The sequence below is a fragment of the Opisthocomus hoazin genome, chromosome 2, assembly GCF_030867145.1.
Source record: "Opisthocomus hoazin isolate bOpiHoa1 chromosome 2, bOpiHoa1.hap1, whole genome shotgun sequence".
NCBI classification, from domain to species: domain Eukaryota; kingdom Metazoa; phylum Chordata; class Aves; order Opisthocomiformes; family Opisthocomidae; genus Opisthocomus; species Opisthocomus hoazin.
In genome coordinates, this window is record NC_134415.1 from 84,544,272 (window position 1) to 84,564,717 (window position 20,446).

The 20,446-nt window shown below is 43.1% G+C and overlaps 1 pseudogene; it reads left to right on the forward strand.

The window, feature by feature from the left end:
* Positions 1–4,440: 4,440 nt before the first annotated feature.
* Positions 4,441–6,209, forward strand: LOC142364819 (inositol 1,4,5-trisphosphate receptor-interacting protein-like 1; annotated as a pseudogene).
* Positions 6,210–20,446: the final 14,237 nt, after the last annotated feature.

Consider the following 20,446-nt stretch of genomic DNA (forward strand, 5'->3'; position numbering starts at 1 on the left):
GCAAAATATTACATTTTCAGTCAAACTTATTTTCTTTGTTTCCAGCAAACTGTGTAACAGAACTTGTTAAAATTTTCCTCGTTATGTAACTGATATGTCTCTAACCGGTTTCTGCTTAAAGCAGTCTGTAGAAGGCACTGCAACACCCAAAATATACCTGCCTTGGCTAGGAGGTATCCATGCCTGAATCCTTCCTCTGTCTGACACAGAGACAGGTATGAAAAAGGTTTCCTGTATCACAGGAGACCAACTTAGGCACTGGACTTGTAAATACTTCACGGGCTCTCTACCTGCAGAGGCTGCTCTGTAGTTCAAAATCAAGCCTTTATTACAATAAGTAAGAGCATAAGAATGAACATGATGGGTATGGACAGAAATCCACCCAGCTTTGTGACAGTGACCAGGAAGGGACACATCAGAGAACATCTGAAGTACAAAGTGACCTTTCCCTTATAGTCTCTCCTAGTTCCTAACCCGCAAAATATTGCAAGCCACAAGTGGTATCAGGATCATGACGTTTAATAACTCTTCACAGAGTTTTATTCTCTGATTTTACCTATGTTTTTGATTTCATTTATATTTTTCTCATGTGATTTTTACTTAGGAAAGAGAACTTCCTTTGGTTTCTGTTATATGTGCTATCTGATCATTTCATTTGGTGTCTTCCACATCCTGAGCTATGTGAAACATCGAATAATTTTTTCCCGTTCATCTCCTCCGTGGCATTCAGGATATTATATTCTTCTCTCACATCTATTGCCTGATCAGTTGAGTCATTTCCAGACTGAACTGTTCTGGTCTATTTAATTTCTTCTTATCTTCTTGTCATCCCTTTCATCCTTCTCTGTGCTGTTTTTATGGTATCCTGTTTGATATGTTGCCACCATAAGTTCAAGTCTTAAAGATTTTTTTTTATTAGTTGTCTATTCTTTCTTTGTAATAATAAGTCTTAGCACCCTGCTTGCTTTTTGACCACTGAGGAGTACTGAGGTGACAAAGTTGGAAAACTACCTATAGTGACTCCAAGATCCCTCTCATGAGTGAAAATATCTAATTTATAGCCCATTGTCTGGTCTCTGGCTGAATGCTTACAGTTATTTTTCCATTAGTGCATTATTTTGCATGCACTGACATTGAATTTAATCTGACATTTAATCGCCTATTCACTCGGTAGTTTACATGAATCCACTTAGCTCTCACCGCCACACACTGATGCAGTGCTCACCCTTCTTTTTGGCCCATGTATGAGCATGCTAAGCACCACATGTTGTAGAGCAGATCCTTAGGAGGAGCCGCTGGCAAATTCCTTGTTATAAATGCTGACCATTTATTAAATACTCTTCATCAAAGAAGAAAAAACTAAAAGTTTAATGCTTGAAATTGGTAGTTACGGTGATGATCTAAGAGACGCAGGCTCAAAGCTCTGAGAAATGTGTGTTTATTTATAAATAATAATTCAATTTGCATCACTGGGTTGCATCTGTATAACCACTAATCTAGTATTGAAGGGACTCTTCTGAGACATCAGTAGTCTTGGTTCAAATCAAGCAGAGATGTGTTTGAAGACAGACGACAGTCCTTAAACTGAATGGTCTAATCACAAAGCTACTGGGCACTCCCTAAGTATACTTCATGTCTCAGGGCTTCTTTTTCATTCATTTGATTCTTGGGGTTTGTGAAAGACTTTTTTGTGAAACTGTGACCTGTTTTTGGTGCCAAAAGAGGGTTCAGGACAGAGAACAACTTTCTCTACAAATTTCAGTATATGCTGCTATTAGGTCTGGAAGAAAGCACCTGAAGGTGTGTGAAAAATAGGGATTAGTCCTTGCCAGTGCCTTTGTGTACTTTTTATTCATAATTTCTATCTGGATATGCTTTTAGCCAGCTCCCTTACTAGTTTTCGCGCCCCCATCTCTCTTGGGTGGCAGGTTTTCTCCAGTCACTGAATGCGGAACTTGGCTGAGGACCCTAAATTACACCTCTGGCCAAGACAGTGTTGACGAGTTAAGAGTTCACAGATGTTACTGTGAATGTAGACAAGAAGCCCTTTTTAAAAAGTGCCTGGACATGAGCTATGACACATTTGTCTACAGCTTCCACCTGCTGTGGCCAGCTCGATTCTGTTTTGATCCTGGGTTAACAGCTGATCTATCATGATGTTAACCATCAACAGGGTAAAGGTGAGCGTAGTTTTATTTTTTTAAATATGTTGATGAATAAATAATATGAAAATATGTCCCTCTTTCTGATAGAAATACATTTCTCAGATTGAGGGGCTGGAGTGGGAGTGAGGATGGATGGAGGGAGCCTGTCCCTCCATACTCCCTCCACCCCATGGGTGAGTTCCAGTGTTATTGAAGGCCAGGACAGCTGATGTGGGAGAAGCTCTTGAAAATAACCCAGGCAGGGAAATGCTTAGCTTGGTCTTTGTATGGCTTAGGTACTAAAGTCAGTGACAAGACTGAAAGTCACAGGAAAGCAGGCTTCACTAACTCTCGTGGTCATCAAGCTATTTGTAAAACAGTGATATTGTGGAATTACTTTGTGTTTGCATAACACTTTGACGTGTAGAAACTAAACATGAAGGTTTCACACATTGCTGTAATTGTCATGAGTTGTTGGATATTCTAAAGACAGGTAAAATTTGGTGATTTTTTTTAAATAATAGCTTAAGACTAAGAAGTTTAATAACTTAGCTTAGTTTTCTAACTTCTTTTTCAGAAGAAAAATGAATGATGTGTTAAAACCAACAACAAAAGTGCCTTATCTGGGCTGCCTGTGAAAGGATTTATAATAAATTTTTGTTAGTGCATTGTGACCAGCATTGAAATAAGTATGCCTGCTTGAGATTTGTGTGTGTGTTGATAATCTTGATGTTAAGATTGAACAGCTGCTGTGTACCTGTTGGTAGTGTGTGTTTGCTAGGGTAAAGCAATCTCTCTTTTCTTGCGCTTTCCTCTGCTGAAATGAAGCCAACCAAATTCTGTAGAAAGAAATGGGAAGGAATGAAAATATGTAAAGCAACATCTAGTAAGGGCTTATATTATGTGAGCAAGCTACTGACATCCTTCTCTATCAGTGTTCCTTCTCCATATTGCTAAAAAAGTGAACATGGGGTTCTCGAAGTTTTTATTCTTGCAGTAGGAACTCTGCATTTTCCTAACTAAACATGCGGTGAAAATCAACAACTCAGTCTGTGGAAATCAGTCCAAACTCTTTTAGAGACAGTCCTTAAGTCATCTAAAAATATTTTAGATGCATGTGGGGAACAAGTAAGAGTCTAATAATTACAGAGTTATTGGACCAAGGAGAGAGAAAAACTCAACTTCAATGCAGGTGGCAAGGCAACCTAGAACAGGATTTCTGAAGTGGATTATCTATCCATTAATCAGGCACAACCAGCACATGTCTGAAAGAGGGCAAAATGCTACCTATTCCATACTGTAAAAAATATGTTTTCTCTAAGTAAAATTTTTGAGATTAAAAAATAAGCTATTGTCTTTTATCTTTGGAAGGGACAACTTCACATAAATAAAATATACATAATGGAAAAGCACTAGTAAAGAAGACCTAAAAGTTGTCTCACCAAAGCAATTCAGAACTCCAGCGTGTGTTTAGAAATGCTTTATAATGAGAAATGAACAGCTCACGCAAGACAGTGTAATACGAATCCACCTTGCAGTTCTCTCCAGTTAGAGCACACAGCTGCAAGGTCAGACACTGCGGTTCAAATGCCTGTCTCTACTCAGAAAGTGGGAGATCTGCACGGCTGTTTTCTCCACCCAGCTGTGCTGTAACCACTACAGGCTATACGAAATCCTGAGGTTGCCTTCTTGTTGGAGTTTTTATGCAAAATGCTCAACATCATGATGGTGCTTGGCATGATGATGTGAATTCTAATCCCTTCAGGAAAAAGGGAAATCAAATGCTTGCAGTACTTACAATTGGTCAGAGATCAACGAGGTGAGTGAAGTCTCTCCCTTCCTGCACCTTTAGCACTCGTGTTTTGACTTAATCTGTATTCTTCCTTTTCACCAAATTATTCAATAAATTTGACTTTAATTTGGATGCAAATTTGGGATGATGTAAAATATTTTAAACGTACTGACTTTTTCCAAAAATTGTTTTCTTTGGCTCTAGTTATCAACGTAGTAAGAAGGGTGGTCCAAGACATCAGCAGTGCAAATCAGGGTAACCAGATAGCATGTTATCTAATGGAATGTAATTATGAACAGCAGCTGCAAGGCTGGAAGCGGTTATAAAGCTGTCTGTCAGTCAGCACAGAAGACAATACAGACTGATACCAAAGGGAACACATCACTCAGAACTCTAAGGTTACAAGATGACTGTGGAATTTTCGGAAGAGTTTTGAGCAATAGATAGAAATACTACTGACTTGCATGAGTACCGTGCACAGTAGAGAGGAAAAAACAGACAATCATGAACATTGAATGTGACGGCAGTTCAGGATCACCGGACCACAGCCTTGTGTCTGCGGGCAGGGCACAGCGCTGGCAGCAGCGGGGCTGGGCGCAGGCCTTGGTGCCTCCCGGCTGCCTCAGCCCCTCTCCTGCCTGCCCCCATCTCCCTGCGGCTACCTATCCCACTCCCTCCCTCACAGCCCCACTGAACCCCTGCTCTCCCTCCTCCTTTGCAAAGCCTCACCCAGCACCCGCGGATGGTTCGGGGTGAACTGGATGAGGCCACACGCAAGCGCATGCAGCACTGTGTGGAGCAGCTGAGCCAGAAGATGACTCTGCTGCTGCAGGAGATTGAGCAGAGGCACCTGGAGCAGAGGAGCCTGGAGCAGAGGAGCCTGGAGCAGAGGCGCCCAGAGCAGAGCGGCTTTGCCTGGGGACCCCTGCTCCTCGCTGCCTTGCGGCAGTGGCATTTCTGGGTCATCGCTGGTGTCCTGCTCCTGCTCTGCGGGCTCTGCTGGTGGCTCAGGGGACGGAGCCATGAACTAGACAGGAACAGCGAAGAGGATAGCTCCAGCAGCAGCAGCACAGTGGAAGAGGAGGAAGTGCAGGATCAGATAGAAAGTGATGGAGAAGATCCTGTTGATGAGAATGACCTGGGCAGGACTGTTGCAAAGCGCATACAGTGGCCAGTGCAGAACCTGGCCTACAGGTCCCAGCTGGTGGCGGAGCTAATGGGCAACCTCCTTCGAGTCTGCAGAGAACTCGTCAGATACTTTCTTCCCGGTACTGCAGCCAGCCATAAGGGTGGGCAGCACCTTTGAAGGTTGGAGTCCCTGTGAGGATGACTGTGTCTACCACCTGTTCATGCCCCTGCAGCCCCCCTGGGGGCACACCTTCCACCTGAAGCCGTGCACCGCGGGGCAGATGCTGGGAAGGCCCTTTAACATCCGTGTGGAGCAGGTGTGCACCTGCCAGAGGGAGCGGCTGCCAGGAGACATGCTGTGCTTCCTGCACCACTCTGAGGAGGAGCTGAGGAAGAATCAGGAGCCCAGCCTCCTACACACCCTCTGCACCGGCTCCTACCCAGATGTGCAGAAAACTGCCTACTGGTTCCGGAAACTTGTTAGGTCAGCCTGGATGATGTTGCCTCAGTCACGTTGCTACAATACGAAGCTGCTGTCCTCCAACCGCTCCTGCAAGCTGCAGCTGATGACTCCCTCCAGGAGAACTCTCTTCACTGAGATGCTGTTTGGGGTGCAACAAGGCGAAACAGACCTCTTTGTGAGCAGGCAGAACACAGAGGCCTTCTTCACCCCAAGCACAACGTGGCTGGAGAGCTGCGCTGTGGCGGAGGTGAAGTTCTTCACACATATGGCCAGGCAGGTCCCGCAAAACAGCTTCCACCTCAGATGCCTGCAGCTCTATGCTCGCGTCCTGCTGGACACAGGCTTTTCCACCTACACCGAGAAGACAGCTGTGATGCACCTCCTGACCACCACACCCCTGTCAGGCTAGCGCAGGAGAGATTTCCTGCTGCGGCTGGAGGACATCATGGGCTACCTGCGTGGCTGCCTGCAGGAGAAGCGCCTCAACCACTTCTTCTTTGGCAATGAGAACGTGCCTGAGGAGATCATCTTGCCCCCAGACTTCCACACGGCTGAGCCACTCAACCTCTTCAAGCAGCTGGCGCAGGATCCGGATGCCCATGCCGAGGCACTGCATGACTTCATGGGGCTGCAAGATCACCTCAACAGACTGCTGCTCTGCGGCCACTGGAGGACCTCTTGATGCACAGAGGTGTGTTTGTGGGGCTCACAGCTGATGGCAGACAACAGCCTCATACAGGTGAGAAAAAAAGGACAGAATGCATGAAGGGAAAACCCTGTGCAGCACCCCTCTGCTGAGAGCAGCACCGTTCTCTGCTGGATGGTCTCCCCAGAGCAGTAGCCGGTGAATGACTACGGTGACTACAAAGACGACTGTCATCCTCCACGGCGATGGTACATAGGCCCAGATGATCCTGCTGGCAGCTCCGACTGTGCAGGGACCAAGCGACAGGTGCCTCTCGTGTGCCTCTCTGTGTTCACTGGGGTCCAGCTGGAGAGTCTGCCCATCCTAGACACTCCCTGAGCAGCTGGTGCTGGAGACGGAGAACATGCTGCTCTATCGGCAGTGAAATTGCTGCCGCACCTTTCCCGCCCAGCAAAAGCAGACTCTGGGGAGTGGGACCCGATGCAGCTGTAGGGGCTGTTGCAAGGGGCCTTGCAACAGAGACTCCCAGCACCACCTGGACAGCGACCGCCCTCCCTCTTCGAGAGAGTCCGTGCCCTGCAGGAGCTTTACCCTGCACAAATTGCTCAATCAGTGGCATGGTTTTAAGCAAACGTTGTGTCTGCGAGTGTCTGTGCATGACTTTGGTGGGGAAGGTGGGCACAGGGTGCCGACCGCTCAGCTGCCACAGAGTCAGGGAGCATTTTGGAGAAGAGCTGATGCGGTGGGCTCTGGCTTCAATGACTGTGCAAGTAAGGCTCCCTCACCTGTCCAGGCTCCTGCACTGGGGCAATCGGAATGACTGGTCGCCCTCCGCAGCTGTGCACATTGCCTGTGTGCCACAGGGAGCCTGAACTGGCTTTCTTGGGAGCCACACGCAAACGAAGCCATGGGAGTGCGACAGCATTGCCCTTGGGCGACCCAGCGAGGGGAGCACCATGCTGTTCGAGTGGGGAGCCCTTTGCACAGGGGACAAGTGCCACGGCTGCAGAGCAGCACTCTGGGTACGTCAGGCTCCCAGACAAGCGCCAGGCTCCTCCAGTGTGCCCTCTCGTGACCCACAAGCTCAGGTTCCCACCACCAGAACGGGGGAGTCGTAGCACGTGCAGCAAGGTTAAAGAAAGGAGTAAAACCTGGCTTACCAGTGATAAGCTAAGGGACGGCATGAAAGTGTTGGAGGGACGGTGTGCTAGTGAGAGCTTTCACTCTGCCCCATGGTGTACTGAGTACACTGGAGAGCGTTTGAAATCTTTGTATGCTAATGCACGTGGTGTGCAGAATGAACAGGAGGAACCAGAGGCCTTGGCTCAGTCCCAGAGCTACGACATCATTGGCTTAAGTGAGACTTGTTGGGATGAGTCCTGTGACTGGAGTGCTTTGATAGACTCTTATAGGAGAGAGGGAGAGAGAGGCAGGGCAGGCGAGACAGCAGAGTGGCAGTGCTCTATGTAAAGGAGAACTTGAACAGACTGTAGAGCGCTTGCTGCTGGGGATGATGTGGCTGAGAACCTCTGTGTAAAGACTAGGGGGAAAGCTTAGAAAGCAGATGTTCTTGCAGGAGTCTGCTACACATCAGCCAGCCAGGATGATGACACCGCTATATGATTCTACAAGGAATCAAGGGAAAGCTCTAGATTAGTCGCCCTACGTCGTCCTTTGGGGCCAGTTCAGTTTCTCGGCTGCTAACTGGGACTTACCCTAGAGCAGACATGAACAGGCCCAGGAAATTCCTGAAGCCCACGTTGAAGATAACTTCTTTGATGTGGATACTCAGGGAGGCACCTAACAAAGGTGCCCTCCTACACTTGTTTTCTAGGAGACATAGAGATGGTCTTGTGGGTGAAGGGAGGACTGGTGGCTGTCTTGCACACAGTGGTCAAGAAATGGTTGAGTTTACACTCTGTATCGATGCGGGAAAAACTGTCCACAGAGATGCTACGCTGGATTCTGGGAGAGCAGACTTTAGGTGGCTCAAAGAGCTACTTGGTAAGGCTTCCTGGGAATCTGCTTTTGAGGGTATTGGTGGTCCCAAATGTTGGGTTACTTTTTACAAGCCATTTCCTAAGAGCGCAGGAACGGACAATGTCAATGTGTTGCAGGTCAATGAAGAGGGGCAGAAGGCTGTCTTGACTGACCAGGAATCTCCTTGGGGATCTCAGGCAGCAAAAAATAACATCACTACCTATTGAATCAGGAGTACAATAAACATCAATACATATTGAATCAAACTTTGTATCCATCCACTAATGTTTAGTCCAAGTCCATTAAAAATTTTCAAGATTCACCCCGTCCATTCCCAGGGATTCTGTTTCATATTTTCACGGAGTTCTCCAGACTGTTCCGCAATCTTACGCATTTCATCCTTGGCTTGATGTAAGTTAACGGATACATTTGGGATAGAAAAACAACAGGGTTCATCAGGATAAGAGGCTTTCTATCGGGGAGAAGAATTCAGTATCATCAAACAAAAGTTTAGAAAGCTGACATTCTTTGCAGACAGCTGCCTCTGTCGGGCTAACAGGGAATGCCTGAGGATAAGAGGAATGCCTGAACTTACTTTTTTCCATTGAATTCCTAGAACTGTTTCTTTGTTATTTGTTAGGCACTTCTATGCATTCTAAAATTAAAGTATCCTATGCATTCTAAAATTAAAGTAATGTCTTAAGAGAAACAGTGAAGAGGAGCTTGTTCCTCCAGAGTCTTTAACAGACATAACTGGGACACTTGTCACACAAGTAGGTGACTTGATCTAGGCAGGCCTCCTTTAGGTTAATGGGCTCAGAAAGGATGTTGCCATAACTTCCTAGTGCAGGAGAAATGATGCTTTTCCACTGCAGCGTATTAACATGCTAAAATGAATACCAGAGTTGGAGAAGAGTAGGTAAATTATACCTTTACTCTGTAACATATTAATTAGACCTCTGTTGGATAAGGTAAAAAAAAGAATTCTAAACCTTAGATTGTTGTTGGTGTTTTTTTTTTATTATTTTAAGTCAAGCAGTTATAGAATTGCCAGTCTGGGCAACGTCCACCATAACCCAGGCCTCCTCCGCTTTCTGAGAAGCTAAATTTTCCAGGTAAGTGTTTAAGGCCACTACCTGGAGCCAGGACCAGCAGACACCCTTCCCTGTCTGGCCATCTCTTAAAAAAGTAAAGCCAGAGATCAATTTGTTTAAAATGGTCACATGGCAGTGCCATATTTGGCATGCTACAGAAAGCTGGTATAGAATTTCAGGTTTAAGGGATATTGAAAAACTCGCATAGAAGAGTGATGACAGTATATTCCGTGGTGAAGGAAAAACTGTAGTTTCTACTGGCTATAAAACAGAGTCCATTAGGCATGCTAAAAAGAAAGTTGAAGAGTGACTTGACAACAACGCATTCTTTTGGGAAAAGGAAAAAGATGCCCAGAATACTTAATTTTGTTAGGCCAGTTAAGAGTGCAACAAAAAGCAGTGGGTGAAGCTGATGCCAGGCAAGTTAAGATGCAATGGTAGTGCTTTTAGCAACTGCCTTCTTAACTATGGGGCAAACTATGAAGCTGTAAGGTCTCTCCTACCCTTGAAGCACAGACACTTTCTGGAAGGTATGCTCTAGCCAAAACCATGTCGAGCGCAACACTGCACGGCATGCATCTGGCTATGTTCTGAGCTGAACCGACAGGTTTCAGGGTAGGTATTGGGCAGTAAAGACGTTTTGTCTGTTAGGAACAAATTCACAGGGAAGACAACTGAAAGCTTTTCCAGACATTCATGGTAGCACAGCTTTTGCAGCCACAGAAAGCTTTGGAGGAAATGTAGGACATCAAGATTCCAGGTAGGATTTGTAGCACTTCTTTCTCTGACTTCATGTATTTGTGTTCTCCCCATATTGTGTTCTAGGTGCCAAAGTGATATTTCAAAACTCTCTGTAAAAACTAAGGAGCATCTGAACAGTTTTTTTGAATAAATAGTTTTGGAAGTGTGAGGGTCCAGGTGATGGAAACAGGAATATCAGATAGTGCCACTTCCTTAGAGTATCTATTATTTATCACTTTTCATAGAATCATAGAATCATAGAATAGTTTGGATTGGAAGGGACCTTTAAAAGCCATCTAGTCCAACCATCCTGCAATGAGCAGGGACATCTTCAGCTCATGTCAGGGACATCATCTGGCTGCGCAAAGCCCACTCCAGACTGACCTTGAATGTTGCCAGGGATAACATGCTGCTTTCATAACATGTTTTCTGTGATTCTTAGGCAAGGCCAAGGAATCGTGTTTTAACATTTTATTTTCTATATATTGCAATGTGTTAAGAGCTTCCATGGGAAAAAACATAGATGAATAACCAAGCTGCTGTCCAAGCAAGTTGTCCAAAAGAGCCTTTCATATTGTTCCCTTTTTTAGTACTTTTTTTTATTTAGCACCTATTCTTTTCCCTTTTCTTTTTAAACTGGTCTTTATTTTAGTTATGTGAGAGATTGCCAAATGTGTCTCAGAAACCAAACTGTAAATTAACATCTACCAATTTCTCCTTATCTACCATGTTAGTAATGTCTTCAAACACGAGATCTCTTACCTGATTTTGTGCTTCCCATGTTTAATCAAGCTGTGTCTTCCCAGCTGTTGTCCATCTTTGAGATAGTTTGTAGACATGAGCTATGTTGAAATACAACTTCTAAGGCAGGGAAGGAGGCTGGCTCTGAATTTGCATTTGCAGCTACATTGCCCATAATAACCCTCACCAAAGTCAACACTGGAAAATGTAAAAATTTGACTACTATCCTATTAAGCTGGTGGTTTTCCAGCTGAACCTTTAGTGGCTAAATTTATCTGCTACTTTCAAGCCCTTTTGAAATTGAAGCATCTTTAAAAAAGGTAAATTTAAAAGTTAATCCATGAATTTCAATCCTCTTTTTCTTAAAAGTATACGGAGAGAAGAAATATGGCTTTTTGTGAAAACAGCTGGGCCAAAGAGGTTCTCAGACTGGATTATTCACAAGTAATATGAAAAACTGAATATCCCTTAAATTTTATACCTGTTCATTGTTTTAAACAAACCTATTTGCTTACTAATTATATTTATTAGCATAAAGGTAACCAAATGTGCAACTTGGTTCTTGTTAGTAGAAGCAATAGAACATCCAGCAGCATATAAATCATAAGAGTATTTTTAGAAAATATGTCATTCCTAAATTTGTAATTTGTCGGATTCACTGGAAAACTATTCAGGTAGAACTGTGGATGATTTGATCATCAAATATATATTGTTAGAAGCAAAACAACGGAAGTTTCCAGCTGTTTTTATCATTGCTGGTGTCTGCAGATACTGTAGCTAGTTTTTCTTATTTACAAATGATGTCATATTAGCGATAATAAAAAACATTCATGAGAAAATGCTCTCTTGCAACACTGTAAGCAATTTGTAGGATTAGTTCTATACAACACAGTGCAGGATGCTGCACACTTTCAGTCCCTGTATTCATTATGGCTAAAACTGAGTTAGCTGGGATTATATTTAAACAACATTAACTCTAGCAGGCAATTTAAATTAGTGAAGAGCTAGTGTATAAGACAGGTTTGTAAAATAACATGGAGTGTGGCGAGGTTTTGTGTCTAATGCAATGGTGTTTCTGTTGCACCCTGCTAACCAGACTATTCATCTGAGGTATAAGAAGTAGCAGCAACGACGAACACAACTGCAAGAGTGCAGGATTAAGTAATGAGAACCATATTTGGGAGGGTTTGAAAGATAAGCTTAGGCGCATGTGCCTAGCTTTTATACAAAGTCTATTAAACCCGTTTTTCTCATGTCTGTGTAGAAGAGCAAACACCAGAGGTATTTCAGTTACAGCATCCTAATTTTTAGCATTTGTTTAAAGATGCCTGAAGACACCTATGCTTTCAAGCTGGCATTTTTCAGGCCCAAAGGAAAGACCAGTGGGTTGATTAATAAGGCGTTTGTACACCAATGGGTAGAAAATAGTTTAAAAGAAGGTTCACCTTGGCAGTGCATTCTTCTCAGGTACTTCATGTTTTTGCTAGCTGCTATGGGGGGTGTGAGCTTGAAAACTGAGACAGTGCTGCCACCTTGAGGATTTTCTTGAAGCATATCCCTCAGCAAAAGTGAAAATTAACTGCTCACATAAATTGCACACAGTTTGTGTTCTCGTTTGTATGTGCAACTGACATATTAAATCACATTATCATATTAAACACATATTCTATAGAAAAATGCACTGGAAAATATAATAGTGCTGTGACAAAAGTCTATACACATAACCTAATTTAATGAGGGGCTGTTGTATAGAAAGATTTCAAAATAACTTCACTCTTCATTATCAAGGGATCAAGATGGGATACTTTTCACGGCAATGCTAGGTACCATTGGTCAGGGGCCAACAAAGCCTGCATGTGAAATCCAGCTGAACTTGTGAGTTTTTAGGCAACTTGGCATGATTGCAAAACCAAGATCATTTACATGACCTGAGACTTAAGGAAATTGGTGTATTTACAGATTATGTGTGATTTAGGATATTTAGTCTTAGATGTCTTTATTTTGTGCCTAGCTGAGATGGGAACTATATCCTGCAAAGAGATTCCCCAGACTGCAGGCCTGAATCAGAACACAGCATCAGTCACTGCTGTAGATCCATATTTGTGTGGGATTTATTGGGGTACATCCACCTGAAGGACTTTGGGTTCTTTTTCCAGGACTTTAGCACTACAATGCTGATTTTCACCACATCCAGTGTTTATTACTCTGTTCATCAGTACAAATCCACAGGCAGATGTTAAGTGCTGATGGAAAGAGCAAGTTTTGAATGGGATCCATAACACACAGTACTGACAGGTGAGACAAATACACATGCCGTTACAGACACGAGGAGGGCATCAGGAATATTGTCCTTCTTAAATCTAAGTCTCCTCAGGGGGGCTTAAGTCTGGAACAGAAGATTGATTTGTTCTTGTTGGATACAGAAGATGATGCTATCCTCTTCATACTGTTGCCCAGTGGCTACAGCAGTCACTTTGGATACAGAAAGTAAGAGTTTTAGTACCTCATCATCCTGAGCTTGTGCAAAGCGATGTTTCCTACCGCCCAACTATCTTGTACTTTGCTACTGGGACTTTTCCCTAAGTGAATGCTGGAGAATGATTCCTCTTATAATTCTTTTCTTTTTGGCTTAATGAAAGAAGAAAGCTTAGCTTGTAATTTCAACAGCAGGGATGAAGAGTGGCCCTTCCCACCCAAAGGTTAAGGTCCATTGTATGAATGGAAGACAAATATTTGAAAAACAGAGAATAGAGCTGAGGTGTCTTATTTCAGAGGGAATGCTGTTTTGCAAGAGCATATCCTCAGTGTCACTTGAGTGATGAACGAAAGTGAAGACCGTTGCTATGTTTTGCACTGATTTCGATGTTTTATGTTAATATGGTTTAAGAACACTGATTAAGCCATATCCAGAAGAAAGTGAAGAGGGAAGAGGTGAAGGGACTTTTTCGTTTACATCTGGAGTTAGTTGTCTCAGGTATCTGTAGGCAGGAAGCTGCTCTGTCTCGCAATGGCAGTAGTTTAGAACACGTGCAAAAGGAAATTTTTAGAGATGTGGAAACTTCATTGGTGAAAAATTAGCCTCCACAGTCTCCCTGGAGTTGAAAAGAGTTAGTGGAGCTGGAGCATCACAATCTTCAACTTCAGTGTTCAAATACTCACCAACTCCCACTTTAGTGTCTAAACCTCTTGACAAGCTTAACTACATATACTAAATTAATACTCCATATTGTCAAGGGTGGTGAAGTTAATCACCCAGGTTAGACATTTCATTAATAGGCACTGTAATTAATTTAAATTTGTATTCATCTTGGCTCAAAAAAAAAGCTCATCATTAGCCAACAGCAATGGATTTACAGGATATTTAACAGGTCTGAGTTATTACTAGTATGTGAGCGAGTAGATAAACACTCCTCTGTCAGGTTATGAGTACTGTGAGGTATTCTGAGTGACTTACTGATAGGTAAAGACATCACTTACCTACTTATACTGCATATAGAGGACTGTATGTCTGAAGAAGAGAATGGAGCTTTAAAGAAACCTGACACCAAATCACTACCTTTGTCTGAGGAGATCAGCAACACAGAAAAAGATTTGGTGGAGGGAAATGATAATACTCTTTAAACTTCAGTTGAACTTCATTTCTCCATGCATCTCAAGGCATAAATATGTTCCAAGCAAATTTTAAAAGCTTTCAATTGCAATCAGCAGATGAAGTTACATCTGCTTTGCATCCATCCAGTTTACATCACTGCAGAATTTGGCACTACTACTCTACCAAGTTCTTACAGGGAAAACATTTCATTACTGGCATGCTTTTATTTATTTGGGTTTTTTTAAGATAAGGCAATGATGAAACAACTGGATTTTATTCACTTGCTTAAATGCATTTCTTGGACCACTCATTAAACCATAACATTAAAATAACAGGAAGAACCATCTGGCTTTTTGAAGTTTTTTTCAATACATTACCAAACCACACAGAGTATTTTACCAGGAAATAATGTCTTGCTGGACAGTCTGGATTCTTTTCCACATGTATGGAGGGAAATTTTCTGTGTTCCTATCCATTTCTCTCTTCGAAATAAATGGCTATCCTGTGGTGAGGGATGCAGAATTGTACCACAGCATTTTGTACATGTGTATCTATGGGGAAAATAACCAGTCTGTGTGTGTGTACTGTTACATTCCATAGATATTTTAAGCTGACTACTTGAAGCTGTTTCCATTGCCTATATGATCTGATCATTTGACTTACCAAAAATAAAAGCTGAAGGATGAGCAGAACTGCTGGGCTGAATGAGTTATGAAAAGGTCTGTCATGACACCAAACACAACTTTGCAGAATCAAAGATCTGTCTGTCTGAAACCTCATAAACCAGGAATAGTTCTGTTTTAGTAGCTCTGCATAAAAATATGGCAGATAGTTTATGATTTTTTGTTCTTAAAGTTGAAGATAAAAACTTTGAACTCAGTGTTTTAAGCATTCAGGTAATAATGCATTCATGTAATATTTGAAGTGTTTTGAAATGGCTATCATCTAACAGAAAGCAGAAGCCTCAACTGAAAACTGTCTGAATTTCAGACTGGCAGTTTCCACATAATCTTCTTCTGCCAGAGTATGTGAGGGAAGCAAGAGAATAGTCAAAAAAAATCTGGTGTATCAGTCCAAAAATGGCTTAGGAACCCACACCAGATTTACAGCAAAACAAGAGAGGTTAATAAAATCTTCTAGTTCAGAACCCAAGCTCATCATCATACCAGTTCGATTTAGTTAAAATAGTAAACTCACCATCGCAATCTACATCCTCAGCATGCTTTCACTCTCCTAACAACTCATTTATCTTCAGTGATTCCATGTGAGCAGGCTTTAGAAACACGGACTGCACTACAGTTTCACTGAGTGGATATAAAAATAGTATTAGAAGCTCATCTACCAATGTTTTACTATCAGACTGGAAGAATGGTTTAGACGTATATTGGCAAATGCTGTGTATGATAAACTAAAAACATAGTTCTTACAGTTGCATATGGGGTGAGTTACACAGAAAGGATTAAAACTCAAAAGTGAACAAACTGAGGAAATGGTTTGGAAAAAATACTAGATGCAACTTGAATGCAGACTTTTTCACTTATACAGGAATAATCAGCTGCATGAACAGACTGAGGCATGACAGGATATGCAATGGTGCTGCTGAAAAGCACCTTGAGGTTATAGCAGATCACCAGCAAAACCCAAGTCACCAATGTTGTGAAGCTGAGAAAAAGATAAGCATGTTAACGTGCACAGAGAGTGTCATGTGCAAGCTGTGTACTTTCATAGAATCACGGAATGCTTTGGGTTGGAAGAGACCCTTAGAGGTCGTCTAGCCCAACCCCCGTTCAGAGAGCAGGGACATCTTCAACTAGACCAGATGATTGCTCAAAGCCCCATCCAACCTTGGCACTTTCTGCTACTACTGCTTCTGCTTCTTTGGCTACCAATATCTCACCCACCATAAGGGTCTCATCTCTACCTAATGTCTCATCCACCCTAATGGTCTTTATTTTAAGGAATATATGGACCAGTTGATGAACATGTAAAGAGGGAAAAGAAACGCTGGAGATATGAACAGCACTGTCTGTGAGGAACTGAGTAGTTTAATTCAGAAAACACAGAAAACTAAGAGAAACTTACCAAAAGCCTGCAGGTACATGTTAGACACACAGAAACATAAAAACTAGGTGCAAAGAGGAAACATCTTAACTGTTCCCTGTGTCTGTGTAAACCATATGAACATTAAAGACCTGAGCGAGTTGAAGCACTTACTTCACAGGTGCTTTTAAGAACAATTTGAACAAATGTCTGTCAGGATACAGAGTTTACTTTGCGTTTGAGGCATGAAGATGGAGTATCCCCTGGTATCTTCCCTAACCTATTTTCCCATTACATTAATTGAAAAGGCAGCAACAATCAAAATTTTCTAGGCTAGGGGGGTCCAAGCTGTAGTAAAGTACAGTGATTACTATACCAGTAACCAAATGTTCTTCCAAGTGTACATGGCTGGAAACAGCCACTAATGCCACAGAAACTGAATGGCATGAAAGGCAGAGCTCAGAGGGTTGTCATCAGCGATGCTGAGTCTAGTTGAAGACCTGTAACTAGTGATGTCCCTCAGGGGTCAGTACTCGTCCCAGTCTTGTTTGACTCCTTCATCAATGATCTGGATGAAGAGTTAGAATGTACCCTCAGCAAGTTTGCTGGTGACACTAAACTGGGAGGAGTGGTGGATACACTAGCAGGCTGTGCTGCCATTCAGCGTGACCTGGATATGTTGGAGAGTTGGGCAGAGAGGAACCTGATGAGGTTCAACAAGGGCAAGTGCAGGGTCCTGCACCTGGGGACGAACAACCCCATGCATCAGTACAGGCTTGGGGCAGACCTGCTGGAAAGCAGCTCTGCGGAGAGGGATCTGGGTGTCCTGGTGGACGACAGGTTAACCATGAGCCAGCAGTGTGCCCTGGCTGCCAAGAAGGCCAATGGGATCCTGGGGTGCATTAGGAGGAGTGTGGCCAGTAGGTCGAGGGAGGTTCTCCTTTCCCTCTCTCTGCCCTAGTGAGGCCCCATCTGGAGTACTGTGTCCAGTTCTGGGCTCCCCAGTTCAAGAAAGATGAAGAGCTACTGGAGAGAGTCCAGCGGACGGCTACAAGAATGATGAGGGGACTGGAGTACCTCTCCTATGAGGAAAGGCTGAGGGAGCTGGGCTTGTTCAGCCTGAAGAAGAGAAGGCTAAGAGGGGACCTCATAAATGCCTACAAATATCTGAAGGGTGGGTGTCAAGAGGATGGGGCCAAACTCTTTTCAGTGGTGCCCAGCAACAGGATGAGGGGCAATGGGCACAAACTGAAGCATAGGAAGCTTCACCTGAACATGAGGAAGAACTTCTTCCCTCTGAGGGTGACGGAGCACTGGAACAGGCTGCCCAGGGAGGTTGTGGATTCTCCTTCTCTGGAGCTATTCAAGACCCACCTGGACAAGGTCCTGTGCAGCCTGCTGTAGGTGACCCTGCTTCGGCAGGGGGGTTGGACTAGATGACCCACAGAGGTCCCTTCCAACCCTTAACATTCTGTGATTCTGTGAAACCATTGCCTACTGATGACCAGAGCACAGCAGGGTCTTTCAAGCAATCTGCTGCTAAATTTCCTATTTCCTTTTCTTTTCTTCATGAACTTTATAGAGGCAGTAATCTTTTCTACCTGTTCTCAAGTTATTGTGTAAAGAGGCAGTGGTGGATGGTCAACTCCTCATTAGCTACTAGCAGCATTTCAGTATCCAGAATTCACACTGTGTTATTTATGGACTAGCTTTCAAGTCAGCAAACACAATGCATCCTGAGGTTTCCTAAATTCTGATCACCATTTGAGTCAAATGCAAATTTGCTTTGTCGTACCAGAAGAAAACAGGGTTCAGTTTAAAGATCTGATCTGTATTTTTGCCTGCCTCATATTGTTGGATGATGTCATTTGGCCTGGGGGAAAATAGTATTCTTTCAATAAGTGCTCGCAGCATTTCATCTTCCTTCTTATTTTGCCCTGTGAGGTTGTGGGTATTTTAGCAATATAGTATCCTGCATGCTTGGAAAAATATAATCTAACATCTGGGGGGAAATAGTTGGATAAATATTGAAAGAACAGGCAAAACATGGAAAGTCCAAAATTAATACAAACGACAAATATGTAGTTGTCTGTTCTATTTACAGAACATTTGAACTAGTAAATACTTTGAATTTTAAAATTATATATATGTCTATATTTGTATTTGTTCTCCCAACATACCTGCAGATCTGTTTATCTATGAAAACTACTGAAATGTTTCTACATGGTTCAGATGTGCACATAATGTGTACGTGAACAAATATGTATATTATGCATCTCTTTTCAGTTCAATTCCGCCTATCTAATTTGAGATAAACACAATTCTGTTTAATCTTATTTTATGTCTATAAATAGCATGGATATGAGTGCTTTTTGCTCTTGTAAGATTCTTGGAAGGCAAAGAACAAGGTAAACACAGATTAATTTTCTTCTCCTATATTTTGAGTTAATGAATTTTTAAAAAGAACATCTTTGTCCTAAATCAAAACCACACAGCCTGTCAATGGGTTTTGGTGATTTAGAAAACAACTGTGGATCATATGGCACACAAAGGAAGAATGAGTTCACTGAAACTACCACCAAACAGAATTTTAGAAGAAGAAATAGAACTGGGTAGGAAGTGGTTTTCCTGCCCCGTGAAAGTTTTTGAGATCTTGTTTTTCCCATTAGGCATCAGAACGAACCCAAGGCCCTCCAAAGATGAGAGAAGAAGAAAGGTAGCAAAGCCTAGGTCTATCAAAACCAGAGAAGCAAAGAGACACGGTGAACGAGCGAGCCCACAGCATCCACGTTTAGGTAGTTGGTTAGGTAGGGCACTTTCCTGGGACAAGGAGCACCAAGTTGTAGGCTCCTGTTCCGACACCAGCCTGGGTCCCGAGCCTCCCTCTGGGTGACTGAGAGTGCTCAGCTCCTCTCAACTGCACATTGGTTTGGCAGTATAATCAGTTACTAGACTACCAACTATTCTATCAATTTTGATGCAGGTATCTTCTTTGTCCTTCTTTGTTAAAATTGTGATAATTAGAAACTGCTGTTTCCAACAAAAAGTTTTCAATTGCTTGGGAAACCTCTGCCCATGTTTAGTTCTTACAGAAATAATTGTTACTCACTGTGTCCAACTCAGAGGATTCAAAATTTCCTGTCAGTTTTCTAATGGCTGCACATGAACTAGGGATAAAGTCTTGGTCCCAAATCTTCAAAGGCATTTAGGCACCTATGTCCCACTGAGAGATGAAGACCAGACCGATAAAAAAAAAAGAAAGTGTGATTTGGGTATCACCACTACGAGCTTGCAGACATCTGGGGCCTGCAATACAATCCAGATGGACTGTTTCTGCCTCAGTCCCTGAAGCGTAGGTGCACGCTGGACTGACTTTGATGGTTGAGCCTCTGCAATGTGATGTGCCATCAGAGAGCAGTCATACGCTGAGGAAGATGGAGAACCATCCTGTCCTGCAGAAGAGTTTCAGAGCTTCTTGCAGCTTCAGAAAGGGTGTCTGTGCTGTATAACTGGGATGGACTCCAATGGCTAGCCCAAGCCTGCCCTCGCTGCCACATCCACACTACTATTAATATTTGAAGAGGCAGAAACTAATGTTTTTATTTCTACCCAAGACTAATTCAGACCTTTTGCTGCAACCTAAGCATACTCAGTGCAGAGAGAGGTGCACACACAGCTCCTTTGCTAACTCTGCAGGCTTGAAAAGAGACTAAGCAGAACAATGAAAGGCCTCTGGCACCAGAGCTGTTATAACTGCAGAATGAAGCTCCAGACTTTAACTTTCAGTTATGGTACCACCATACTCAAATCCAAATGTTACTCTGGAGCTGTGTTAAGGCAGGTCAGCCACATTTCTTTCCTCCTCCCTGCATCAGAGCCTCCAACATTCATTTCAGTTGCAGAGGTAAGGAAGGCAGTCCATCCATTAACAGCAAATCTGTCTCCAGTTGAGAAGCTAGATGTCTGCTGCTTCTTTTCTGGTGACATCACTGTTTCATTTCTCTAGATTTCTCCTGACATGAAATGCTCATGATATCACTAGAGCAGAGAGACCTGACCTCAGGCAATTGTTCAAAGCAATGGTA